This window comes from Alexandromys fortis, unplaced genomic scaffold (assembly GCF_014885135.2).
Source record: "Alexandromys fortis isolate MF-2015 unplaced genomic scaffold, M_Fortis_MF-2015_v1.1 scaffold_139, whole genome shotgun sequence".
Classification (NCBI taxonomy): domain Eukaryota; kingdom Metazoa; phylum Chordata; class Mammalia; order Rodentia; family Cricetidae; genus Alexandromys; species Alexandromys fortis.
The window spans coordinates 3,631,139-3,658,656 of record NW_026068020.1 but is presented as its reverse complement, the minus strand read 5'-3'; the positions used below and the strand labels follow the sequence as shown (position 1 = coordinate 3,658,656).

Here is a 27,518-nt window from a genome sequence, read left to right as displayed (position 1 = left end):
TCATGAAATGTTAAGAGAAGGTTTCATTCAGGACCAATGTTTCCATTCATACCACACTTGCCGCTAACATTTTTTGCTTTTGTTTGTGTTTTGAGCCAAGGTCTCATTGAGTCCAGGCTGACTTGGAACACACTCTTTTAAGAGAAGCCGACCTTGAACTCCTGATCCTCCTGCCACTATCTCCCAACTAATAGGACTATAGGTGCTTGGCAATGTGCCCAGCTCTCAGAATGCTTTAATTCATGAGACAAATGAGCACTGTTCTTGTACTGAGAAACCCGGGTTATTGACTTTTGCTGTCCCGTTTGCACCCATAATGCTCGACGAACACTTGAACACGGTGACTGCTCAGGGTAGCTCATTTCCCCCTTCTTTTTGTCTTAGAGATCTTTAAATTAAGGGCAAGTCAAAAAAAAAAAAAAAAAAGCAGCAGAGGCACAAAGCACGCGTTCAGCAGGAAGCGTATCTAGAGACCTCATTCCTTCCAGAACACACAATGCTTCACAGATGGCTTAACTTAAACACAGTGTTCTCTCTCCCCGGTTTAGTTCTCTCAAAGTTGAATCTGACTTAGGCAGGAAGAAGCGGCCTTCTCTTTCTCTCCCTTATTTTGCTTCTAGACCCTGGATTCAGTCAGCTGCTCACCTAGGAGGCAGGCAGGCTTGAATTCTGTATCCCATGCTCTGCTGGCCTGGTGGACGCCGGAGCTCCTGTGCTCTGCAGTATTGAGTTCATTCATGTTGCAGTCTGAATTTCTGCCCAGTTCCATCCGCTGACTTGTGTTGTGTCTCCGGCCTTTGCTTCCCCGTGGTCAGGGCACTGCCCAGGTCACACTTAGGCTTTCTCACCTTGCTGCTGCTCCTTTGTATCCTCTGAGCTTCCTCGTCGGTGGGTGCAGGGGGTGCAGCTGAGGAGCTTTTCACTCGTTGGGCTATTTGCAGTTTCGGCACTCCATCTTTTCATACCTTTGATCATTTACAACTCACCCGTGTTTTTAAATGCTTTATAAGCATCTCTTCCTCCAGTCTTGCTACCGATCCTAAGCTGTCTTCGAATTCAGAATCCTCCTGCCTCACCTTCTCAAACACTGGGATTACGGTATGTGACACACAACTGAACAGGTCGCCTCTTGCCCTAAGACAGGATCTTTTATTTTTAAAGATTTATTTATTAATTTAATTTATTGATTTAAAGATATTATGTAAATGCGTGTTTTGCCTGAATATATGTCTGTGTACTATGCCTATGCCTGGTGTCCATTAAACCACAAGAGGGTATCCGAACTCCAGTTAGATGTATGTTTGTAAGCTGCCAAGGGAGCTGGGAATTGAAGCTCAGCCCTCTGGGGCAACTCTGCTCCATCTTTCCAGCCCCTAAGACAGAGGGTCTTATGCACCTTGAATTTACTAAGTTGTGGAGTATGACCTTCAACTTCTGATCCTTCTGTCTCCAACGTCCTTGAATTTCAGTCCTTGAGTACAGGCTGGATCCACCACACCACCCTTGTTTATTTAGTGCTAAGGATGAACACAGACCTTGTGTATGCTGGGCAAACTCTAACTGAGCTTTATCCCCAGCTCAAAGTCATTAATATCCTCCCTGTCTCCGACAGACGTTAGTCCTTTGGAGTAGCAGTAATACAAATAGCTAAAACTTAGTGACAACTACTTTGTGCTAGGCACTCTGCGGAGACTTACGCTCTGTATTTAATTTTCATACTCCTATAGGTAGGTGAGTCACCGAGAGGCCTAGCCTTCCCAGCACAGCAGGCTGGTTCCTGACATGCCCTCCACAGTCTGGATGCTTTGTCCCCTCCCCCTCCGCCTAGGCTAAGCCAGGCTTTACCTGAACCTTCAGGAAACTGCTTCCTTTAAGGTCTGCAGCTATATTTTAAGAGTAATTGTGATGATTTCCACGTTAGAAGAGAATACTAAATTTCACTGTCTGAGCCCTAGACTGACCCATCTGTCTACCCGAATCCACCAGGACTGTACCTGGAGTGGAAAAGACCTAATTCCTCTCAAGGGAGGCTCCCAGAGCCGAGTGCAAGGGTTGAGGGAAAGGGGAGCATAAAGAACACGGATGAAATGCAAAACTCCTGGCTGGAATTCCGATTTCGAAACACCCCATGCGGTCTTGACAGATACGACAATCTGCGTTAACGTCTGAAGTCACTTTGAAAATATAAACGGTATCTGTCGCCGGTGATGGCAGTGAGGACTGACTCAGTGGGTTGCCGGATTTGGATTTGTGACATTAAAGATACGCTTGCTCCGGCTTCCAAGTTGCCGCTTCCGTTCCCTACCATTTATCACGGCGGCGGAAGGCTGGTTCGACCTCACTGAGGAAATCCAACCCTACAAGCCACTGTCCACTCCCGTGAAACGACTCATATGAGCAGCCAAGCGTGGGCTTTTGCTCCATTGCTTCGCAGTGCTTTCATTCACTGAGCGTCTCCTGTGCCAATGGAGCCTGGGCAGAGGAAGTGTAAATATGCTGACACGTATTGAGTTTGCAGACTGCCTAGCGGGCAGCTCTCCTCCCTTAGTAGCTGTTCGCTAAAGCCGTGTTTTTTCTCCGCTTAACTGCTTAACCACTGCCTTCAATAAGCTTGATTCTGGACGGGAGGACAAGAGTCTCCCCCAAAACCGAACACCGGAGGTCACCATCAGACAGTCGGAGGCGCATACTCTGGGCCCAGGGGCAAAGTCCCCTAAGGATCCAACCCCGATTCCTCAGCTGGTGTTGTTAAGGAGGAAGACAAGGAGGAGCGTTGGCGGGAACTGCACGCGGGCGGTGGAGGCGCCAGTCCGCCAAGCAGCTTCTCTCAACCAGTCGTGGCTCTCTTGGCCCCGCCCCTCCATGATGCCCCGCCCCCTGGAGTCAGGCCCCGCCTTTGCTAAGCACTGCCCCCCCCCCCCGCTCCAGACCCTGCCCCTACTGCTCCAGCTTGGCATTGACCACGCCCCTTCGAGAATGCCCCGCCCACGTTAGCCCCAGCCTCACCTAGGCCCCGCCTCTCCGCCTGAGACTCGCCCCTAGCGTGAAGTTCCGCCCCGGGTCTTCTACGCCCCAGCCTGGGCTTGACCCCGCCTCTCGCTCCCGCTCCGCCCCCAGTCTTGCCCCAACCCTCCCGCGGTCCGTGCTTGCGCTCCGCCCTCCTCGCGCCCGCTGTCTGAGCCCGGGACCCGCCCGCACTCGCGCCCCGCCCCGGCCCAGACCACCTCTGAGCCCGCGGGCGAGAGCCAAGCCCTCTGGAGCTGTCGCGGCGTCCAGGCACTTCACCACCTCCGCCCCTCGATCTCCGTCGCCGTGGTTCCCGGAGCCGCGCGCGCCCCCGGCCGGGCGAGCCCCGCACGACGAGGGAGCCGCAGGACCCGCCAGGCGCCATGCGAGCCAGGTAGGCGCGGCGAGAAACCCGGGGCCGGACGGCGCACCCTACCCCCGCGCGCGGGGTGGCTTCGGGCTGCATCCCGGGCTCAGGGGTGCGGCCAGCCCGAAGCAGATCCAAATCCCTAGAGCTCCATGTGCCCTGCCCTCTGTAGTCACGGCCCGGCTCGGGTTGCCGATCACGGTCATTAGGGCCTGGGGCGTAGGGAGGGCTGAGAGGGGTCGCGGGCGCTACTCGCACAGTTCTGGGGAGGAGCGAAGGGCGCGTGGCTCCGGGTTAAACTTGGTGACAATGCACATTTCAACTTCTTCAGAGAGCCCTCCCGGAGCATGAAATTGAAAACTCCAGTTTCTGTCTTGGAGATCTAGTGACTGAGCACCCTCGAGGTGACAGCTCCAGGGTGCGCGGGTGGGTGGGAGCAGCCGGCTGGGGTAGAGGAGCGTTGTTCTGCAAGTACTGTTTACCGGGAAGCCGCTCTGCGCCCCCGAGTGTGTCTTGTTAGAGGGTCCCAGTTTGGGGGCCAGGAGTCTCCTAGCTGGGATCTGGAGGTGCAGTGTGTAGGTTTGGGGGGCTTCGCGGTGCGGACTGGGGGGCTTTCTGGTGCTGGCCGTTTCCGGGCCCGGGCAGATGCCCCACGGGAGAGCTGGCTGGCCGCTCTGCGTGCACAGAAGGTTGTGGAGCCTCGTGGATGAATGAGATTTGAAAGGGAATACCGTGCTGGGTTTTATTCATGTTTGTTCTTCCCCTTGTTAGCGCAGCTGATTGGTGCTCTATGCTATTTTGTGATTTAGCAGCAGAAATAAAGTTCGCATAACTTTTGTTCTGATTATAAAAGCACTGAGTGTCCAGAACAGAAATAAACAACACAAGAGACCCATGCTGATTCCACATTCGTGGGGAGGGGGTGTCACAACCTTGTAGATTTATTCATTGAATTATACCTGGCGCCTTCTTGCATAACCCCCCAAAAAACCCCTTGCATGAAATTATACCCTCCCCACCCTTCTGATTGTCTCGAGTGTCCAAAGTTTTTTTTTTTTTTTTTTTTTTTTGGCGTGCCTCACCACAAAGGCTGTTTCTGATAGTCACGAGTCTCCCTTTTGATGTGCTGGGGTTTTCCATGAGATGGTGGGTATAGCTTGAGAGAAGGGGAGACCCGGTACCTCAGCCCTGTCCGTGGTTTTGGTGCCGAGCCTTGTAAATATGACAGTAATGATTCCCAGTCTGCTTCCTAGGCCACCATAAAAAAAAATAATGGGTGGTTTGCGGAGCGTTTTGGCATCCTTAGATGGACAGCGGCTGTATTTCAATGTGCTGGGGAGCATTTAGCTGTTCTACGGTGTCATCCGGTAAAACAGGCTACCTCGAGCTTGGCTACCCTGCCCTGGAAGCAAGATCCAGGCAGGCCCCAGGGATCCCAGAACACGCTCTTACTTCCCTATCGGTGCAGGCTAAGTCCTTCAAAGTGAGAAGCTTGGGAGCAGCTGGGGTTCTCAAGACGGCTTTCCTGCAGCACCTTCTGGACTTGGGAGGATGGGTGGATGTCCTGAAGTCAGGGAGTCCTGGTGCCAGCTACAGGTAAAGCTGTGGACTGTCCTGTAAAATGCCTGCCCCGGTCATCCTCCAGGAGGGAACAGTTGGTTCTGGGAGGGTATATGAAGCGTACAACCTGGTTTCCCAGAGATTTGTTTTATGTCTCCCGTGTTTACCGACTGAACAATGACCAGCTCCAAGGCCGGCGGCAGCCACGCCAGCGAGGCCTTTGTGGACTTTCCTTTCTTTCCTGTTGTCCCCAGGTCCTGGCACCAGCCTTTAATGTTCTTAAAGAACAATTAATAGGGACCCAGACAGAGAGGTGAGGCACACAGGCTGCCTTTTGTCCTCACCCTGTCTCCCAGCCAAGAGCCCAGCTGGAAGATTCTCTGCGTGTCACTGGTGACCCTCTGATAGTTTCGTTTTTAATTGTTGCTCCCCCTGCCCCGCCCCCCCCCAGCCCCCAGCACTTTGATGTGGCCTGGGTCTGGTTGCAGATGTGAGCTCAGGCACAGGGGCTTGGAAGGGTCCAGAAACCTGGCCGGATAAATTGTTGTTAAAAGCACCCTTCGTTCCTGCTATTGTTAACACAAGTTGTGCTGTTAATTTTCTGGGCCAAGGTAGAAGTCGGGGGGGGGGTGTTGGGGGAGTAGTCTTCCTGGAATTTCTCCTTTGCTGTTTGCTAATCCAGCAGCAGGCTGGAATTATTCCCCTTCGGGCTGTTTGCATAGACTTTCTTTTTATTCTCTGGTTGGTTTCTAGTCTGATAATGAGATAGGAGAATGAATGATGAATGGGGTTTACGCCCTCGATTCCTGGGAGGCCTCCTGGGTTTGAGTCCTCTGTTCCCAGCCAATTAAGAGCCCTTGGCCCTTGAAAACCATGTGGGATTGTGTGTGTGTGTGTGTGTGTGTACACGCGGGTACGCACCTTCTGGGTGAGAAGGCCATTGGTGTTTCTCTGAGAGCCGTTGACCGGAAGGAGGCCAGAGCCACTGTGTTCCTAACTTGCAGTCCTGGCTCAGGGCACAGCATCGTAACTCACTTTTGGAATCAGCAAGCAGACAGCCTTCCCGCTGCTTTGTTATTTTCGGCCTGGACACCTGTATGGGATTGTGTTACCATCTTTCTCCTAAGACTTGGAGTCAGATCCCTGGGACATTTCCCAGAGCTCTAGAGATAAGCATCAACTTTTTTTGTCCCAAGGTTACAATCCGCCAGCCAGGGATGGGGATGGGGATGGCTGGCGGCAGATAGCCATGCTTACCTCAGTTGCATTGACTCCCACAGCCCCCGCCCACCCCATTTCTAACACAGCTTCTAGTGGCTTCAGATAGGTCCTGCTCCACAGAAACTTGCACAACACAAGCGGTACAGCTGCCCCACTTTGAGGAGTGACAGAGAATTATTGACCAAACCCCAAGACACCCAGGGACCAATGCATGTGCATTCAGTGTCCTCCAAGAAGCCTTGGCCAACTACTCAGCAGGCCCCGGGACATCTGTGTTGCATAACTCCATACTACAGGCATGTAGGCCGGCTCCTGGGAGAAGGATGTGAGCCTCTAGAGGCCAGAGATTGCACAACCTTTCAGAAGTGTAGAGGCATTTGGGGTTGAGTTTTAAGAAGCCCATCTAGTCTCTTGTCTACCTGCCATGTACTCTGCCCTTTCGACAGTCAGCAAGCCATGATGCCACTCAAGAGAATGAGACATCTGTTATGTGACTGTTGCCTCCATTGCATCCTGCAGGGAAACTTCTTAAACAGGAGGGTAAGCAACTCAAAATAGCTTCAGGAAGTCCCTGAAACTGACCAGATTCACTAGGCCCCTTTCCGGAGTGAGCAATAAAACCTGAGTGTCACTCACAGAGAGGCCTAGCTGCAAGCGAGATTAGACCAGCTGCCTGCAAGAGGTCTAGACGGACTGAATTACTTAGAAAGGACACCCCTTAACCTGTTGAACTGCCTGTAGGCTGTGCCGTGTGCTCCAGGTTCCCGGCTTTTGTGAGCTGCCACTCGTGTTGGGGCGGGGTTGTCTTTGAGTCATTTCTGCTCCAGTAAGTAAGGAACCCCACACTCACACTCCTGTAAGTAAATAAAACTCATTGGTCCACCAAGTTGGAATTTGGTGGTGTTTGTACTTTGGTCTATGGTGGGCTCCCTGCAGGGTGAGTAGATGTGTGTAGCGTCTCTCCAGGAAAAGCCTTGTTGCACAACGTCACACGGAGAACTCCAGTGACACTTTTTGTGCTCTTTGGAGTCTTCCTCTATGCACTTTAGGGAGCCCGCACAAATAACTTATTGACAGCAAGACTGGCAGAATTCTGCTAACTTCCGCTTCCATAGTTGGATGCATGCTTGAGCCGGCATTTGAGCCTGGACCTGTGTATTCCAGAGGCCTCCATCGCCCCTCAGAGTGCTGAGATGAAGAAACAAAACACCCCAGTCATGCATCCGGGGAGTGTTGGGAAACAGGCATGGAAATAGCTGGATGCCGTCTTTCTTACACAGCTATGAACTAGTTCACACTCGGGAAGGTGATGAAACCTCGGCCCCTGGAAGGCAGCCAGTGCTCACCTCCACTCCTGCAGCGGGCGTCCTCACCCTGCCTGTCTGCAGGGCAGAGCTTGATGTATCTGGAAGATCTGAGGTTCTGCAGTGGGGAGAAGCCAGGCAGAATCTACCAGAAGCCTGCCCTTGTACCACCGAGAGAGGTGTCCTGGGCTGGCGATCTCACAGTTAAGATTGTAGGACGACTGTTAAGTAAACATAAGATAAGGATTCCACCTTCCTTTTTACAGCCAAATAAATGACATGTTAATGAGATTATTCTTATCTGCTCGGTGGAGACTTTTTCCAGGAGAACTTTGGGGCTGCCTGTTAGCCCAACTCTTCTGAAAAGATTGAAAAAAAATTTTTTTTATGGCTTCAGTTTTTTTTTTTTTTTTCAGGCTTCTCCTAGCCACCATGAAGAGCTCAGATCTCAGGACCCCCCTGAAATCTGAGGGCCTGTTTACCCAGCTTCCGGTGTAGGAGGCTAGGAGCCAGGTGTGTGCTGGGAACCTGCTCCAGGGGAGAAAAACAAAGAGCCTGGATCTGCCAATTTCTGTGGTGTAAACACTCCCACCCTGGCTGGTTTTAAGCTCACAGCGTGGGCTGGCAAAATTCCTACACATTTAACTATATGTGGTAGCCAACCAAAAAGAAGGAAGAAAGGAAGGAAGGAAGGAAGGAAGGAAGGAAGGAAGGAAGGAAGGAAGGAAAGGAAATGAAAAACCTGATTCCAGCTCACCTTGCACATGTGCCGAAGAAAGGAAGAAGGAAAGAAAGAAAAGAAAGAAAGAAAGAAAGAAAGAAAGAAAGAAAGAAAGAAAGAAAATGAAAAACCTGATTCCAGCTCACCTTGCACATGTGCCGAGCCTCTCCACCGACCCTTTCAGTGAGATGACATAGTTGCCTAGCTTGAGCAGGGTCTGCCTGGAAGTAAATGTTGCAGAGGGTTTTGAGAGACACAGTGCAACCTAAGACCAGCAAGGGAGCTTCAAAACCCAGGCTGTGTTCAAGTCACGAGGGAACTTGACAATGTGCTTTCCACTCCCACTAATAATCTCTCTAGGTGTGGGCCTTCCAGGTCTACAGACTTTAGTGTATGTGTGTGCTTGTTTGTGTGTGTGTGTATGTTTGTGCATGTGCGTGTGCGTGTGTGTGTGTGTGTGTGTGTATTTTGTATGTGCACACATGCGAATGTTTTACAGCTGGAGGCCAGGCATATCAACCTTGCTGTTATCCTAAGGAGTAGCCCACTTTTGGAAAAATATTTAGATCTATTTATTTTATTTTGCCTGCATCTGTGTATGTGCATTCCATGCATGCCTGGCTCCTAAGGATGTCAGAAGAGGCTGTCCGAGGGTGTCCAATTCTCTTAAGATTGGACTACAGGTGGTACCACCATGTGGATGCTGGGAAATGAACCCAGGTCCTCTGCAAGAGCAACAAGTGCTCTTAACTGCTAAGCCATCTCTCCAGTTCTCCACCTTACTTTTTATTTTTAAGACCAGGTCTCAGTGGCCTCAGACTCACCAAGCAGATGGGGCTGACCAGTGAGCCTCCTTAGCCCTGCGATTACAAGAGTGCGCAGTCCTGATGAGCTTTTTTAGTGGATCGTGGGAACTGAATTCAGGTTCTCCTGTTTTCCAAGGGAAGCACTTTACCCACTAAGCCGTCCCCCCAGCCCATCAGTAACTTACAGAAGTACCCAGGTAATGCTCACACGATCCCAGGTTTTGCTACCATTGTTATATACAATTTGTGTGAGAAGAGAATTGAGCCGGCAACTTAGGGTAAGGCATGGAGCAAATCCTGAATTTGCATTGTGTGTGTATGTGGGGAGGGGGCACAGGGAAGGCGTTTTTTTTTTTGTTTGTTTGTTTTTTATTTTTTGTTTTTGTTTTTTTTTTTTTTTTTTTTTTTTTGGTGTAGATTATTCAGGGAAGGTTCTTGGGGGAGGCAGGCAGAGAGCAGTTTCCTCGGCTGTCTCTTGATGTCCCCTCGTTTGGTCTTGGTTGTTTCTTCTGGTTTGGAAGAAGACTGGGTAGGATGGATTTGGTCCTTGGGTGTGTGTGAGATGAGGGGATCTTGCATGTTAAAGCAGAGGCGGGGAATCCCAGCATCCTTCCTGAGGGTTATGTTGGTAAAGGAGAAAGTCCAGGGCTCCATCAAGGGACTTTTTAAAATTAATGGCGGCTTATATGTTTTCTCTGCCACGATTAGCAGTAAAATTACTTTAAAACTAAGAGCTTTCTTTAGCAGCATTATGTGCAGGAGTGAAAAGTGTCCTTCAACCTCGGCTAGCAATGGTTAGTAACACATCTTAAGCCCCAGTCAGCTGCGGTTAGCAAGACGTCTTCAGCCCCAGCCAGCTGTGGTTAGCAAGACGTCTTCAGCCCCAGCCAGCTCTGGTTAGCAAGACGTCTTCAGCCCCAGCCAGCTGTGGTTAGCAAGACATCTTCAGCCCCAGCCAGCTATGGTTAGCAAGATACCTTGGGCTCCAGCCAGCTCTGGTTAGCAGGTCTGGTTGAGAAGAGGCATTGGAGTCCCCTGGGTGAAATTGTGAAGGAGACAATAGGTCACAGGCAGGGGAGAGAAGAAAGAACCACAGGAGAGGGCGCAGGTCTGGGCTCTTCTCTGCTTTGTGGGAAGAAGGGCTCAGGAGACTTATGTAAAATTGCTGCCTGGGGTCACTGATGAAGGTGGACAGGAGGGCCAATGTGTGCTGATGCAGAAGCAGGTGGGGGTCAGGTGCTGTGTAGGAAAAAAGGACCGAGAATCCCAGGATGAAGGCCTGGAATTGTCTGGGTTAGGCCTGAAGAAGCTGTGCTATGAGATAGGGGGAACTTCGAGTGGGACCATCTCTTGAGGGTGAGCTGATGGACAGAGTAGCAGGAGCCAGGGGTGACCAAAGGGCTCTCAGATCTTTGGGGTCTGGCATCACATGGGCAATAGGATTGAGGGTCCCAGGGAAGGAGTGAGAGAGGCTCTTTAGGATCAGTAGGCTAAAAACAACCCCCAAGTACCTGCCCAGGTATTACGTCTGCAACTTTCTGCATAGCCTTAGTGGAAGGCTGGCTGGAGCTCTTGTTCTGAGAACACCGGTCACGGGATGCCTTCGTCCCCAAGGCCCAATAGAACTGGATTCCCAAGAGCTGCCCTGTACTATTTATCTGCCTCTCCAGTGCCCTTTTGCCTTTATGTGTCTGTGTGGTGGTGGGGTAACATACCTATGTGTGGGTGCACATATCTGTACAGGTGACCATGTTTGTATGTATGGAAGCCAGGGGACAGCCTTGGGTATTATTCCTCACACACCGTCTCCTTGGGTTTAGCTTTCTGAATGAAGCATTCCCTCTCACAGCCTGGACTTCAGTAAGCTCCAGGGCTCGCGCCGCCTCTGTAAGTGTATGCTGTCCCTCTCTGCGTTTAGTCACATTTGGGTTCTGGGGATCAAACTCATTTACCGACCGAGCTTCTTCCCTCCATCCTTACATCTTGTAATCAATGCATCTTCCATTGTACAGTACAGTAGACTTTCAGCCACAGCATGCCAGATGAGTGTGTGTGTGTGTGTGTGTGTGTGTGTTTGTCTGTGTGTACCGGCGAAGTGAAACACAGTGGTGATTGCGTCCTGCCATACAGTGACAAGCCTAATTTTCTCTTCTTAGGCATCTTGGCACTCTAAAACTTAGAATGTATAGGACCAGAGTAATTTCTGGCTTTCATATTCTGGCTTATGAACATTAATCAACTTACTTACAAATGCTGTCAAGTGGCCATTCCAGAGTTGTAAGCAATTTAATTTTTAATCCAGACAGGCATACCCTGCCTCTGTTTACCCGTGTATGTTATTGCTCTTTGTAAAGTAGATTGACTGTTCAATCACTTTAGGATACAGAATGGTCCATTTGAACACCAAGAATTACGGCTCTGACAGGCAGCAGCAGTGTCAAGAGTTTACATGTGGCCCATGCATAAACGGAGAGTCAAGGTACTATGTAATGATCTAGCAGAAAATAGTTCATAGCTACCAATGTCGTGCGTATAAAAAATTCACGTAGCGTTCTGGTCCACAGTGTCCCCATGCAGCCCAGCGGTGCTCAGAGTGTGAGCAGAGCGCAGCCCTGTACTGCTGGCTGCTACAGTTTGCCCTTAGCTCCGTCTCTCTCAGGACATTCTCTCACAAAACTGGTGTTTTCTTGTTGCTGTGTTTCATTTCAGAAATCTGTCCCTAAGGTCTTTGCAAGAACCGTTCTGTTCCTGGCAGGTACTGGGAGCCATACCTTTATTGGGGTGGTGCCAAGAGATGGCATTTGAATTTGGTGCCTCTCCAAGTCCATAGTGGAGGCAAGACAATGGGCGACAGCAGGACCCATCCCCGACAGCCATCAGCTGCCACAGTGACTGCTGTGCACACCTGCGCACACCTGCTTTCTTCCATGTTTTTCTCAGAAATGTTCGGATAGAGGCAAACGATATGTCACTGTTTGGCAACACCCGCGACACTCACTTGGAATAACTGCGCTTTAACATAAGAGTTTTTCTGTGGTTTTCAGATTCTTCTGAGTTGGTTGGGTTTTTCCCTCTAGCAGGCATTGCGACATGTCGGTCAGTAGCTGTTTCTTTGTGGTCAGTCAAATCTGAAACAGGCTAGTTTGCATAAGCTGAAGTCGTCCAGGAAGATCCCGGCTGGGAATTAAATAACTTGACTACCTATCGGGTTCCCCTTGCATACTGCATTCGCACCAGGCCATTGTTGCAAACAATAGCTGAACGGAGACCTTGGTGAGCTAGAATCTGAGAAGTTCCTTTTCCCAAGGGGCCTCTCTGGTGGCCTTTCACTGGGCCTGTTTCGTTTTGAAGGGAGGCGTGTCACAGTGCAGAAAAACCTGGGTTTCGCCCATCACAAACCTGCAAGGCTTCCTTTTGGACATTGGGTCTGTAAGTGGTGACCTCAGGGCTGACCTAAGGTTGGGATTTTCAAATGAGATCATGAGAAATATCCACACCCTGTCTGATGTGGATTCGGGGTACCTTCTGGCTTGGGGGGAGTCTCTCATGAGTCTTGTTCACACAGTGGAGTTTATTCACCAATACTGGGTGAATAGAGGAACGTTTTATGGCCAGCGGATTGACCAGGGGTAACTTGGTCAGGGATGTCTCATAGTCAGAACAAAGTGCTGGGGTTTGATTCTTTTTGCATTCCATCTGACCTTTAAAAAGCAAGCATGTTTACTTACCCTTTGTTCACTGTTCTGGGAGGAGGAGGAAGAAGAGGAGCAGGGTAGAAGTAGAGGAGGGGATAGGAAGAGGAAGAAGAGAGATGAGATACTGCAGTTTGCTCTCCAGGCCCCAGACATAGGTTGGTCTGCTCCGTGTAGCAAGACCCTAGGAGGATGGAAGCATGTTGCTCGCCGAGGAGCCTGGGTCTTGCTTGGGTCGGGGGTTGGGAAGCATCCCTTGCTCTGTGAATGCTTTAGAGATGCATGAATTGTTGACAAAATAGATGCTTTTCTAAAACTTACCACAAAAATAAAGAAACCTGTTTCTGCGTTGAATTCACATCATTACTCAATAATTGTATGCTCCTTTTAGAATAAAAGCGCTAAAGGGGAGGATGTTCACATCAGCAGTGGTCCACAAACCCCGTAATGGGAGCCGTTCACATTTTTATGTGAATGCTGATGTTCCTGGCATGCCGGAATTTTTTTTTTTTTTAAACTGCATGTTTGAAGTTGATGTTTTCAGATTGATAAGCAAGCAGGATTTGTTTTCCTGCTTTTGACATCAGGTTCATGGTGGCGTTTACCCTGTATATTTTGTTTTATTTTATTGAGACAGGGTCTCGCTATGTAGCCCTGGCTAGCCTAAAATTTGCTGACTAGACCAAGTTGCTGGAACTCATGGGAGCTCCTCTTGCTGCTGTCTCCAGAGCCCTGGGTGTTGGTATTAAAAGCATGCTTACTTACCACGTGACCACACAGTTCGTAGTTGCCCTGATAATACGCTGCATTTCAGGGAACATCTCATTAACATAAGCTTGCGTCTTTCAGTCTGAATTTCTCTGAGGATGAGTTTTACTTTTATGTTGTTGAGAATCTGTAAAGCACTGCTCAATCGTATTGACTGTTGGTGGCCGGCATCCCTGTACAATAAAGCCTCTCGCCAGGCAGTGCCACTGATGGCAGCTCCCTTCCCCACCCCTCTTAGGGGCTAATTCCCCAGGGTGCATTGCTCTTGGACTCCTGGGTGGCGGAAGAGTTCCACCTAGGACCGGGGCAGGTGGTGACTTCCGCTGATGTTTAGGTTCGGAAGCCAAGGCCCTGAGCTCTTCAGAGAGACTGCGTTGTGAATGGTGCCGACATGACTTTGCGAACCTCCGAGTTCATTGAGAGAAGTTCCCTGGTCCAGGCTGCTGACGGCCAGACCGCAGTTCTGCCTCCACACTGCAGTCTGGTGTCACAGGACTGCTTCAGTCTGGCAAGAGAGGAAGACCAATTTATAGGTGGAATATTTTTTTGGCCTGTCTCCTGAGAGTGGTTTTGGCACTGGCTGTCTGTGTGACTCATCAACCTTTTGGTAACATGAAGCAGCATTTTGGGGGCCCTGTAAAACCCAATGGAGGGTCACGGACTGATTTGGCTGGCAGTCTGGACCGCTCAGGTCTCCTTAGCTTTGTTATTTGGTCTTGAGTGCCACGCACACACCACCAGCAGCAGCAGCACCACCCCCAGCTACTGCTGCTGTATTTGACTTTAACTCACTCACTCACTGTGTAGGTAGAGGAGTCGGGACCCAGAGACAGCTCTATCTGGGTGTCTGCCCGTCACTGGAGAGATGTTAAAGTATACAGGGGAGGAGGGGAAGGCTCACAGGTTAAAGTCAGGGCAGGAGAAGATTCCCAAAGAATGTTTATGACATGAAGGGTTGCGTAGCCCAGAGTTTGGAGGACAGTGGGTAGTCAGTTTCCAGGCTTGGGGAATCCAAAGAACCAAAAGGGATACATACCATGGTGATAGAATTTCCAGAATACCTGGGAAGGATGCCAGAGGAAGGTGCCTGGTCAGATAGACCCTTCTGGGCTTCCGTCCACTTTGAACTTTCTTTGAGGACACTGGGGATATTTGATTAGATGTGAGAGCATGATTTGAAAGGCCAGAGGCCAAGCTGCCCAGGGGGTGAGCAGTCCAGGGGATGACAAAGCTTGGGAGGTGACCCTGCAAAGGACTGAATCCACTGGTCCCTTCTCACCCTGGGTCCCTTCATCACAGTCTTGGTGTACAGAGGAGTTTGGCTCCCTGCCTGCAGCCTCACACGGATACCACACTGGTGCATTTTCCTTCAGTCCTGTGGTGAGATTTTCATAAAATGTAAACTCTCTGTTGAAGAGCCTTTCCCCTACAGCCTTTGTTTGACATTTTATAGCCCTATTGCCTCCGCTCAATGGGAAAAGCTATGTTGAGCCTGCCTGCGAACAGGGCTTATCTGAAGTTGATCAGGCAGGTGGCCAGTCCCCTAGGAAGAGGATCTTTTCTGGACCCAACTTTACTGTTAACTTGTAGTTCACCAACCACCAGAGTGATGTCTGTTTAACACAGACACCTAGATACTCGAGTCTTGTTTCGGAACCTTGAGTACAGCCTGCTTTGAGTAGCCACAGTCCTAAACATCCCCAGGGAAAAATTGTAACATTCCTAGGGTTCAGAAGATGCTGCCCTGAAACCCAAGAAAAATGTCATATACACCTTTTAGAAAACTCACCTGGAAATTGACAGCTTGCCAAGCGTGAGTTTGATTCTTACAATGGCGCGAAGGAATGATTTCCTCTGAGTGGGGAGAGAGGATGGCGGCGATTATTTCTACTGTCAGTGTTGTGTCCGGAGGCTGAGTAACAACAGGTGACAACTGACACTGTCAGAGCAAAACCCCCGATTGGCCGCTTAGCGGATGATGGGAAACTGGGCATCATGACTTTGAGACTACTCGTTTGTTTGTGGTTGTCTTTTGCCTTCAGTTGATACTGAGCCCCGCAAACACAGCCCGGAAAGAAACATGCAAAAAAATCGATTTGGTCTGAGCTTTGACATGGAGACGTGGGTCACTCCTGCTGTTTGAGGAAACAAAGCAAAGTGTGCCTTTGAAATGGGAGCAGAGAGGGCCAGAGAAATGGTGGCTGGTATTACAAGGTCTTGCCAGGCAGTTACAACAGCGGGATCTTTGCATTTATTTAGTCTCTGGGGACTCTCATAGGGTCCTGACCCCGGTTTACCGAGAAAGAACTGAAGCCAGATAATGATGCCAGAACCTAGAATGCTGTGCCTGAAAACACCAGGCACACATGGCTAACCTAGGCGCTTGAATCTTGTTCCTAATCCTTTGCCACTGTCTGCCTCTCACACTTGACTTCTGAGGTTCCCTGAGCTGTGGCTACTGTTCGAATTCTTGTCTTCAAGAATTTCAAGTTTCAGAAATTAAGTCATTTTCATGGATGGCAGGCTCTTTGAAACCGACCAATGTGAGCACCACCCGCCTTGCAGAGAATACGAAGCTTTGCTTCATTAAACTGCCTTTAGATCCGAGAGTGGAACCATTGGAAACCGTGGTCCCACTGTGCTGAGAGGCCAAGTGTGTGTATTTTCTCTTCCTGATTCTTAGATATCCATGCCCTACCCATCTCTGTTGTGCCAGGATAACTGTAGTGATAGACGGCCTCTAACATTTCAGACAGGCTGTCGAGTATCTTCAGTGTTTTGCATGGAAACTATTTTTCTGACCTCATTGAGGGAGGGGGACTTTTACTGCAATTGTGTAAAGGAAGAAAGTTAGTCAGAGGGTTGAGGAAGCCATTGGAGCTGAGAATTGCAGAAGCCAGCAGTGAAGGCCAGGCTGTCTTCATGTCTTCATCGGGCTGTTCTGCCTAGTCTGAGTACCAGCCCTCCAGATTCCAGGGTGAGCAGGCCATTGCTGGAACCAGTCTGAGGAGCACTGTTGTAGTTAGGGTCACTGTGGCTGTGAAGAGACACCATGACCAAGGCAACTCTTCTATAGGAAACATCTAAGTGTGGTGGCTTGCTTATGTCCAGAAATTCAGTCCATTATCATCGTGGCAGGGCGCGTGGCCTCATGCAGGAAGACATGTTGCTGGAGAAATAGCCTAGTATCTTGCAGGCAACAGGAAGTCAACTGACTGTGACACCAAGTGAAACTTGAGACAAGAGACTGCAAAGCCCGCCCCCACAGTGACACACTTCCTCTGACAAGACCACGCCTCCCAATGGTGCTACTCCCATTTTCTTTCAAACCACCACAGTGCAGTGGGAGGCGGGGACCTGGGGTCTCTGGGGAGAGGTGAGTGGCAGAAAAATGTCCTTGGGTGTGATCTGAGGAGCAAAGGCAGGAGGCAGAGCTGGACTGGATGAGGAATCGTGATGCTGAGGGGGCATGGAGGTTTTAGAGGAGCCTCCACCTTCTCCTTTACATTGCTTCGCTTTGCCACCTCTGGCCTTTCTGCTGCCACCCCCCACCCCCCAGGCTGCCTCTGCTCTGGTCTCTGGGGCGGTTTGTGTGCGGCAGCTGCTCTCCACCATCCCGCTCCTCCAGAAACTTAGGCTGTGACACCAACCTTGTTCTCACGGTCAAAGAGACTTCTGTGCTGTGCCCAGCGTGGTGCCCTCACCTCACGGCTCCTGCCATCCCCTTTCCTTTTTCCCATCGGCTCTCACCGCTCTTTCTCTCCAGCATCACAGAGATACTGTCACTGTAGCCACCTAGTTCAGAGCCGTGATGCCAAACCAAGTACTCCTGTATGATGGGACCCTGGCTGCATTCCTCATGGCCTCCTCAGATCCATCAGAGCCTGCTTCTCAGTTGAGGCCATGGGTCATGGCCCACACTGCTATGTCTTGTTGGTGTCGGAGAGGCAACTTTGACCTCAGTGGTCAAAGACATCTCCCTATGCTGTTCCTTCTGATCACCTACCAGCAAGAAGTTCCCAACTTAGTGGACCAGAGTGCTTCTTACTGTCTGTGCAGAAACCCACCCCTTCCCTGAGGGTGACCTGGGCCACCTGGGTCTCTTTGCCAGTCCTCGTTGGAAGGAGTGAAGAGGGGGGGCATGTTGGACTCTGGTCTACCAGAAAGAGCCTCCCCCTTAAATTAACCAAGCGATAATCGTGATGCCTGACAGCATATTCTAGAATGACCTTTCTTCTTCTAACCTAGTGATGGCCCATAGAATGTTCTGGGTAGTCTTCGAGCTCTGCTCAGAGAGGGTGTTTGGGGTTGGCAATGTTTGTGCTTAGTCTTGGGGACATGAAAAGTACTTGTGTTTTCTCTGTGATGGGGCCCTTGGTGTGGCACAGTTGAATTGGGGTTGTGCTTTATGTTTTCTGCTGGTTGCCCTTGTCTAGATCCTCCCCACACTAGTATAGACAGAGGGGTCTGTGTGGCTGGTGGCTGTATTTCACACCTTGCTGATAGCTTCTTCCCTCTATTCTTTTGAGAGGTAGGCCAGCTGCCCTGGGTCTAGTCTGTGATGTCCAGGTACAGTGTTCTGGTGTCCTTAGTGTCGCTGTGGCTAAACACTGTGACAACATGCAGTACAGGGGAGGAAGGGGCTGTGTCTCTCTGTACTTTCAGATCACAGCCCGCCATTGAGGGAAGCCAGGATAGGAGCTCAAAGTAGGAACCTGGACACGGAGACTGTGGAAGATGCCGTTTGTTGGCTTGCTCCCTGGCTTATGCTCAGCACGTTTTCTTGTATAGCCCAGCTCTCCTCTTCAGTGGGCGGATTATGATGTCCACAGTGGGCTGGGCCCTCCCACATCCCACCCACATCAATCAGTCATCAAGGCGGTCTCTCCCAGACAAGGCCACAGGCCAATCTGCTCTGGGTAATTAGTTGAGGTTCCATCTTCCCAGGTCACTCTAGGTTGTGTCAGGCTGACAATAGAAGCTAACCAGGAGAGGCCGTGGAGATTACTGCAGCCCAGGGTAATGCCCCGGACCTCTTCTCCTCTTCCCAGTGTCCTCTGCGGGTAGTTTTCCTTTGATAGTGTTGTGTCTGCTAGTGTTGTGAGGTGTTTTCTTGTTTCTAGTATTTAGTTTGCTGGTGTTCGCAGTGCTTTGTGTGTGGTTTTCGTTTTGAGTGTCTAACCTTGATCTGTGAGTGGCTTTGGAGTACGACTCTCTCTCTACCTCGGTGCATCTATGTCTTCACTGAAGCGTGGAGATGGTGTGTTAGCACGAATGCTGGTGGGTTTCCTGGGGCCTGGCAGTCCTGCCGCAACTTCCTGTGAGCCACAGTGTGGTCAGTGGATTAGTCGGGTGTCTTGAGCCTCGCCTCCAGCTGTTCTTCCTGCTTTGACTTCCTAGAACATGCAACAGACACAGTCAGTACCCTACACATGTGGACACGCTATTGCAGTCTTGGCCCTTCTCCAAGGACCAAGAGCATGGATTCGATAGTGCCCTCCTCCCCTGCAAGGGGCTGCTGACCTCTTAGTGTCACAGAGTGAGCCAAGACTCCTAAGATGGCATGCAGAGTCTGCAGCTGGCTTTCCGTCATTTCCTCTCTAGGCTGCCTTCCCTGCAGCCTCCACATAGACCCAACCTTCCATGGAAGGTGGGAGCAAACTTGCTTCCGCCATTGCTGCCTGAAGCCACCTGGAACCCCTGCATACTGGGCTTTTGTTGTTTGTTTATTGATACAGGATCTCATGTAGCCCAACTCACCATGTAGCTGAGGATGACTTTGAACTCCTGATCCTTCTGCATCTACTTCCTAAGGGATGGAATTTCAGGCCTGAGCCATTGTTTAGGGCCAACATGGGTGGGTGTGGCAGTGGACAGCACGTAGAACAAGCAGCCATAGAGCCATGGAGGCTCACCCCTACGATCTGAGTGCATAAGGCTCTCGGTGCTGTGTAGCATTGCGAGACTGCTGTGTTTGTTTAAGTGATCTAGAAAACATAAATTGGCAGAAGAAATTGAAAATCTATAACTATTGCGATGAGATAAATCACACAGGCATTATTTTCAAAATGGAGTTCTTTGTGGTCAGTTTTACAACCTGGCTACTTTTCCTGGGCATGGTACAAAGACAGCATTCACTAGTGGACACTGAGGTCACCTGCAGGCCGTCCATCCTGTGCATCTGTTCAGGGGGGAATCGTTTTCTGAACGTCTCCAAGACTCTTCACTAAGCACACGAGGTTGCCTGCCCCTGTGCCCTATGGGTAGTGACGGTTTCAGCCCACCTTTCCTCTTCAGGGTTGGAAGAGCCACAGAGGTGCTCCATTCGCTCTGCTTGGTTGCTTTCACGGAGTCATGACCTAAGCTACTGCATTGCTGGGGAAGATGGACAGCCCCGTCCTTGATCAGACAGCAAGGCTCCTCACGTCTTCTCCTCGCTGCCCTGCCCTCCTTCCTCCAGCCTGGGGTCTGAGGTACGCATTGCAGACAGGTACTGCATGCCTGGGTGGTTTCCCAGGTCGGCTGGGGCTTCAGGTTTCAGCAGCTTTTCTCCAGCCCGGATACACAGCCTTAGGATGAAGAACATCCCAGGTCCCATCTCTGGTTGTGCGGGACCCTTGTGGAAACCCAGGGAACTGTGTGGGAGTTTTGACTTTTGACTAGTGCAGCCTCACAGGGGTTTACTTAGTGATCTGGGGTGGAGATGGGGGGAATCTATTCCTTGATGTATTTTACAGTGTCACTTAGCGGTGCCCACAGCCCAGGCAGGTGCAAGCTTCATAACACGGGAAAAGCATGTGGTCCTTCCTTCCTCAGACTCTTCCCTGACTAGCACTGGGGAGACTGAAGGATCTGAGCCAGTCTGCGTCTCACACGGAGGCTGAGTTTTATGCTACAGGCCCTGCCTGTTCACTACATTGGGCAATTTGATTTGTAATGGGGACGGTTATTTGTGATGGGGATCATAAGAAAGCACCCCGATTAGAAGTGGTGTGGAGTGTGCCTGGCACGAGCCATGGCCCCTGCGCCTTGGAGCCAGCTGTTCCCAGTCCTGCAGGCAGCTGCCTTTTTGCAGGGGGTTCAGGAACTAGCGGTAAGCAGTGAGTCTCGGGAGTCAGTTGTGTGCCGGAGTGGGGCAATCCTGAAGGTGAGTGTGTGCATATGAGCGCTCCTTGGAAGGCAGCTGTTACCGTGGCTTGGATTGTTACCATGAAATGGAATTGGTTCCCTGCTTCTTAAACCTCGGCGGCAGCTGCCAGGTGACTTGAAGGCCTCTGGGCTCTGGCTCGCTGCTCCCCTTCAGCAAGGCCCATGGCCTTTAAGTTCCCACTGATGTCACAGCAGTGGGATATGAGCCCAGGACCCTGGCTGTACCTGAGTGCCATGTCCTTTACCTCCCTACTCGGAACCCATTGTCACCAGTCTTTCATCGACTACCTGGGCACTCTCCCTAATTCTAGAATCTGACCTCCGAGGCATCAGCATGTGGAGAGACTGAGACACTAAGTTTGCCCAAGCCTTGAGAGTCTGGGCACAGGTAGTTTGCCTTGGAGCCTGGAGATCTGCTGCCTGAGACTTTTTAACTTCTGTGTGTTCTCGAGAGAGTGTGTGCATATGTCTGTTCTGTCTTCTCACCTCATCATCTACATCCTCAGCACAGCCCGTCCCAGGAGAAGCTGGTGTCTGAACCCTGAGCTTGTTCTCACAGCCCAGGGGCCTACAGCAGTGTCTGGGGCCTGAGATGCTCTGTGGATGGCTGTATCTTCTAGTGGTTAGGGACCCAGCTTACCCCTGCAAAGGAAACCCACAGACTTAGACACCACTAGGGAGGACTGTCTCAGGCTGAGTATGTAGCAGGGGATGGCTAGTTTTAATTGTCAATGCTATACAATCATCAGGAGACTCTCAGTGAGGGCTCCTCTAGATCTGTTGGTCTATGGGGCGTGTCTGCGGGTGATGTCATTGCCTTAACTGATATGGGAAGGCCCAGCCTAGTTTGGGACTCCAGACCAAAATACAGTCGGTAAAGCTAGGTGAGCACTAAGCACGCATGCGTTGATTGCTCTCTGCTCAGATTATTGATGGGATATAACTCACTGTTTAAGGTTCCTGCTGCTTCATCTGCACAGCTAGGATGGACCGTAAGCCTGGAACTGTAAGCTTAAATAAGTCCCTTTGACCCAAAGTTGCTGTTGTCACAGCAACAGAAGTACAATGAGAACGCCCCCACATGACCCATTTGGTTAGGTTGGCGTAAAGGGTCTGGGGAAGGCAGGTGGTATTGAAACCCCCCTTCTGGAAGCGTTCTGGGATAAACACAAGCCGGATCATCACCTTAGCCATATTTTTCACCACTCCCGCTGAGGCGGCAGTGAGCTTACAGCCCACTCCAGTTCTACTGAGTAGCTACCTCAAGTGCATCCAGGTGTCGGGGCAGATGTGCGGGAACTGAAGGTCTCACATTTATTACAGCCTGTGGTTAAGCCAGGGTTTCCATCCCATGGATTTGTGCTTCCTGTTGCGCAATCCACATGGGAGCTGGGACTTGGCCCCTCTGGCTGGCAGTGGCGCAGGAACATCTGTGAGCAGGGAGGGGCCAGGAGCTTGGAGAAGGGGCTTGAGAGACGCTGGGCAGGTGCCCACAGTCTGCCTAGTGGTGCTAAATCCTGCTGACAGTCTGCCGTGATGACGATGTACGTCTCCCCTGTGCGAGCATCCTGCCAATGACACATCACCTCGTAGGACTAGTGAAGAAAACCCAAGACTGGTCCCAGCTGCAAAGAGCCTTCTAAAGCACCTGCCTGGATTCAGACCGTCAAGGCCACCTAACAGCAACTTGTCGGGAAGTTACACAGTCAAGAGGAGCCTAAAAAGACAGCAAGTGGCAGCAAGATGATGTGTGGTATCCCGGATGAGACCCTGGAGCAGACAGGACAGTGAGGAGACTCTAGTGGGGAGGTCCAGCGTCTCCCTTCTCTGCAGAGCTGTGCTCAGTCAGCCTGGGCCTGTCTGCACTGGGCCTCAGTCTTCTTCCCATGGGCAGCTTCCTTGTTCTACCCTAGCCTGGACGTTTAGAGCTGAGCACCTTTTAAGCAATGCTCGGCTCATCTCTCTGAGAGTGAACTTGAGAAAGGGAGAGGGGCGCTGAAGACAGTTAATAAACTGCCCGGAATTCAGAGCCCAGGGCACCAGGCCTTGCAGTGAACTGGCAGGTTTATTGGGAATCTGTCAAGGTTCTCTCTAATCCTGCTCGTGACTTAGCGGTGGGAGGATGGAAAGCAGAATGGGATTAGCTCTCCTGCAAAGTTTACCCAGATACTGAGTCACATCAAGGCACCTGTTGAGTTAAATGTGGTTAGTCAGTGTCTAGAGTGAGCTCAAGTCTTGGGAGTATTTGTGAGCGTGCACGTGTGCCGGTGTGGGTGTGTGTTGTGTGTGGGGGTATGAGGTGTATCACAGAGGACTTTACACTTAAGGTCCTAGTCTTACAAAGACTTTTTCTTTGTAGGACCCCGCTCACACATGTTGGACTCCTCCAGGCCAGCGCTTCTCACGTCTTTCTTGCCTGCCCAGGGACCTAGTGGTATTGTAAAGATGCAGCATCTTAGCCCATAAGGTCTGGGAAGGGGGACAGCAAAAACACTTGCGTGCACTGACTTGGACTGTGCAGAGTTCTGAGTGCCTCTCATGTGTTCCCCATCCGTAGTAACCTGCTGGGCGAGGTGAGATAATGTCTGTGCTGTTAGGAGCTGAAGGATTGTTGATGGGCAGATCTTTGGCTTGTGGAAGGCTCCCGAGGGAGGGACGGATGGTACTGGGTTCCGATCCTGGCCAGGTCTGCTCTGGCCTCCGCATCGGAAGCTTCTCAGGTGGGACAGGCAGACAGCCCATGGCTTCCATGGTCATACTGACCATCTTTGCAGGGAGAGGACAAGTCAGGGTGGCTAGTCCCCTGTCTTGGGCCTCTGAGATGTTGTAGTTGAGGGGAGTGTCAGTGGGTAGACTTCCTTGTGGCCTTCCTGTGACTCCTCGGTGTACGCTGGCGTCAGCCTTGCTAGAGGAGAGCCACAGAATAGAACGCCACACAAAGAGGAGCTGGCTGCAGTTCTGTCCTTGTGTTCCTCAGAGGCACTGTGACAGGTGTGCTGTCAGACTTGTCAGCCCCTGGTCCACCTTCTGTTCCAGGCTGGGGCCCCAGGCATTGCTGTCCTGGGACCACTCTGTTGTGCTGGCTGCACCCAACTTCATATTCACCCCCCTACCTTTGTGAGCTTCCCTCACAGCCCAACATCACCTTTTGTTCCTCACTCCAGCAACAAGGCTCTCTGAATTTAATGTTTACATTTGAGGTCAATTAGATAAAACCCCCTCCTCACACCCAGGCTGTTCCTGGTATGCCCTCCAGGAAGAGCCCAGAGGTGAAGCACTTTTTCAGAGAAGACTTGGATGTTGGGGTGGGGGCTTGCAGGGCTTTTTAGTCCCCGGGCTGCCATGCACCGCGGTCACAGAAGTTTGCTGTTGTAGCTCCCCGCAACACTTCCTCCTCTGATCTGTGACTACGCCACCCTTCTTCAACCACTCAGAGAAGGTGGTTTGTTGGCTCAGCCAGTATCTGAGGATGCTGAGGTGTGAGGGGCAGGCACAGGTGTTCTCACCGCAGGGACCAGACCCTCCAACCTTTCACTGTATAGAGTCTCGTACCTGTCACCTGGTTCATCGGGCACTCACTGGGGAACCCTCCTGCTCTCCTTCCTCATTGCAGACTGGCAGCTCTCTTCAAGCCTGTTTTGGGGAGCAGTGCTGGCGTGATTGACTCCACACTCTGTTTTGGGGAGCAGTGCTGGCGTGATTGACTCCACACTCCTCCATACAGAATGCAGCTTTGTGTGACGCCCAGCATCCAACAGTCAACTGGTGTTTCTTGTTGCCAGAGAGGTACAAACACCCCAGCAGTACAGTGCTTCAGGGTCTCAGGGGAGCCCTGGTCCAATGAAAAGCTGAGTTTTTATAGCCATGGCACCTATATTTAGTAGAAGGTCAAGAACTGGGGTGATCTTCGATTACCCTAATCCCGCCTGGAAGGAGCAGCCTCACCTCAGAGTAGAATCTGAGGTCACTGTTGAGGTGGCAAAGAAGATTTCCAGGCTGTGCTGTGGGCTAGAGCTGGCTTGATTCTTCTCTGAGCACGATGAACAGGAATCAGAGATGTGCAGAAGAAGCAAGCTGAGTTGTTGTAGGCTCTCAGTGTGCTCTGAGCTATTGTCACTTCCCTGGGGTGCAAGGGACCAAGCCAGGTGATTCCCTAAACTTTGTGTGAGTGTGTATGTGTGTGTGCATGTGTATCTGTCTGTCTGTATGCATATATTTGTGTGTATATATGTTACATATATCTATGTGTGTGTGTATATATAGTTGCATATATATATTTACATATATTGACATGGTCTTTGAAGAATCATAACAAAGAACTCTTGTCCAGGCTTATGCAGCTACTGCCGGGTCAGACAGAGAACTTCAGCCCTAGCTTTGGTGGGCCTCATTGTCTTCCCTGTCTCAGCTGTTTTTTGTTTTGTTTTGTTTTGTTTTAATTATTTTTAAAAAGATTTAAAACTAAAAAAAATATGCCTATGAGTGTTTTTACCTGCATGTATGTATGCCATGTATGTGCCTGGTGTCCATGGAGGCCAAAAGAGATTACCTGGAGTGAGAATTACAGATGGTTGTGGACTGCCATGAAGGCCCTGGGAACTGACACCTGGTCCTTTGGAACAGCAGTAAATGCTCCTAACTGCTGAGCCATCTTCCTAACTCCAGTCAGTTTTAGCCTGGCAGATCTTAAGCCTCGAGAGCCATCTTTTCCTGGGCTGTATGTTGACCCTCCTCTGCATGTTTGCAGTTATACCATACTGAGTTCAGTCTGCTGTTCCCTCCTGTCTCTGGCTGGCCTACATTCTGCCTCTAATAAAAGTCATTGGGATGCTAATGTTTTAGATTGGAGCAAGGCTGGTGGAGTACTTGCTCAGTATGAACAAGGCCTCGATTCCATCTTCAGCACCATTAGACCAGGCATGCCTGTAATCCCAACACTCTGGGTCAAATCGGGAAAAGGAGAAGTTCAAGGTCATCCTAAGCTATTTTGGGAGTTTTAGACCCAGCCTGGGCTATATGAACCTCTGTGTCAAATCAAAGCAAAATACAACCAAAGGCCAATGTCTCTTCTGTGATTAGATGTGTTAAAATGCTTGGTAACTTGTTGACTTTGTGCACAAACTGCCCTGTGGTTGGGATGAAGGTGGCTTCACACTCTTAGCCAGCGGGGAAGCCACAAGCTTCTGTCCGCTCCAACCACACGATGCAGGAAGCTAATTCCTTCCTGTTGAGCCTCGATGAGATCTCGGCCTTGATTGAGAGGCTGAGACCCTGAGAGAAAAGGGTCTCCTCATTCGGGTAAACCAACCCTGATTCCTGAGCCACTGAAACGATGGCCAGCCTCTGTCGCTGGTGGTCATTTGCTGTGTTCGGTTCCTTTTGCCCCACCAGCCTGCCCTTGGGTTCACCTGCACCATGCATAGCTGAATTTCCCCCACCTTCACCATGGGCTTGTCTGTGGCATGCCTGTTTTTGGATTGACTTCTCCCTTTTCCTGAAGGATGATAGAATGTTACAGGGGAGGACTTTGTCCTGTCTTCAGCATGTTCATTGCCAGTGGAAGCCGGATTCCCTGCATCCCAGCCGTCCCTCTCCCCTGAGCTCCGCACTGACCACCTTGTGATAGCAGAGCTGGTCGGCCCAGAGCTAAGTGTATCTGATAGACTTTCAGTGCAGGTACAGCTGCCACCCCTCCCCCAAACTCATGTCTTTATTCCGGTTTGTTCCAACCAGAGGATCCTTGGCGTGTCTTTCGGTCTACTTTTCTCATTGAGACCTACAAATTCGAGTTTTATAGAACATGGCAAAAACTGGCTCTTCATCTGTCTCTCACTTCAGGGACCCCGATCCCACCCCCACTCCCCACAGAGGCCTTTAAAATACATAGAGGCTTGCTGGAATCCTTCTGTCCAAGGGGACAGCTGGCAGGGTTGTTTTCCAGGCTTTCCCAGCCATGACCTGAGTGCTCAGGCCCTGGACTGGGCTTTTTGAGCACAGCTCTGTCAAGGTGGAGTGTGGCTTGCCGCATACCCCCCTCCTCCATCTGAGAAAGCCCTGCTCCGGCTCCGCTTTTTCTGTGGGCTGCAAAGGAATGTGGGCCCCTGGCTGAGTGAGTGCTCAGAACACACACATTCCTGGAGCAAGTTAAAATTAGAAGAAAAAAAAACCCGCCACATTTCCTGCCATTCAGGCACAGGCTCTGGTGTTTGTTTGCACAAAGGCTCTTCGGGTAACAATCTGGAGTGGGTTTGGGAGGAATGGGAGGTGAAGTCATGATTTTTCAGGAGGGAGGTGAGCGGTTTCCATGGAGACCTTTGTTGTGGGCGTCACCCGCTTTGAGCCCTTGCAGCATGATACTGGAATGGAAGGGAAAAATGCTGTCAAACAACTCCTTTTGATAGGTCACAAGAATTTAATTTCAATTGTTTGTTTTGTAGAAGGCAGCTGTAAAGGGGCGTGTCGCAGTGCACCTCAACTTTTTTGACTACTGACCTCTACTTTCTGCCTAGTCTAGGGGAGATCGCTCCCAGCACAGAGTTCTCAGGTACCAGGTTCAGCAGCCTGTCCACACCTGGAGCGTGAGGACTTCGCAGTCTGTGTCCACACATGTGCACTGTGACTATTCTAGAATCATCCATGGGACACAGAGTTACTGGGTGCCCGCTAGGACCCAGGGGCTTTCCAGTGCTCAAGTGAACAGGGCAAAGGTCTTCATAGAGCATTTATTCTGGAGGCGGAGGGGTGGGGAAGGAGAGGCAGGTGAAGCTGGGTGGGGGTTGGGCAAGTAAAGTATGCAGCGGTTGATAGAGTGTGTGTGTGTGTCCATAACTTTTACTGATAGGGCAAAGAGGCCTTTGCAGATGGAAGGAGCCTGAGGTGTCAGGGTTTCTTGGTGTTTTACTTGTTAAAGAAGAGATTCAAGAG

The 27,518-nt window shown here is 50.7% G+C and overlaps 1 protein-coding gene across 3 annotated transcripts in view; it reads left to right on the top strand.

Annotated features, from left to right (window-relative positions):
- The first annotated feature begins 3,232 nt into the window (after positions 1-3,232).
- Sh3bp4 (SH3 domain binding protein 4) overlaps positions 3,233-27,518 on the top strand; it is an 81,893-nt gene continuing 57,607 nt past the window's right edge. The window contains exons 1-2 of one of the 3 annotated variants that reach the window (XM_050163084.1): positions 3,234-3,400; positions 19,743-19,918. The gene's annotated coding sequence lies outside the window, so the exon portion shown is untranslated. Of the gene's footprint in view, positions 3,401-19,742; positions 19,919-24,339; positions 24,381-27,518 lie in introns of those variants that run through there. The other 2 variants (XM_050163083.1, XM_050163085.1) reach the window with 2 other exon arrangements.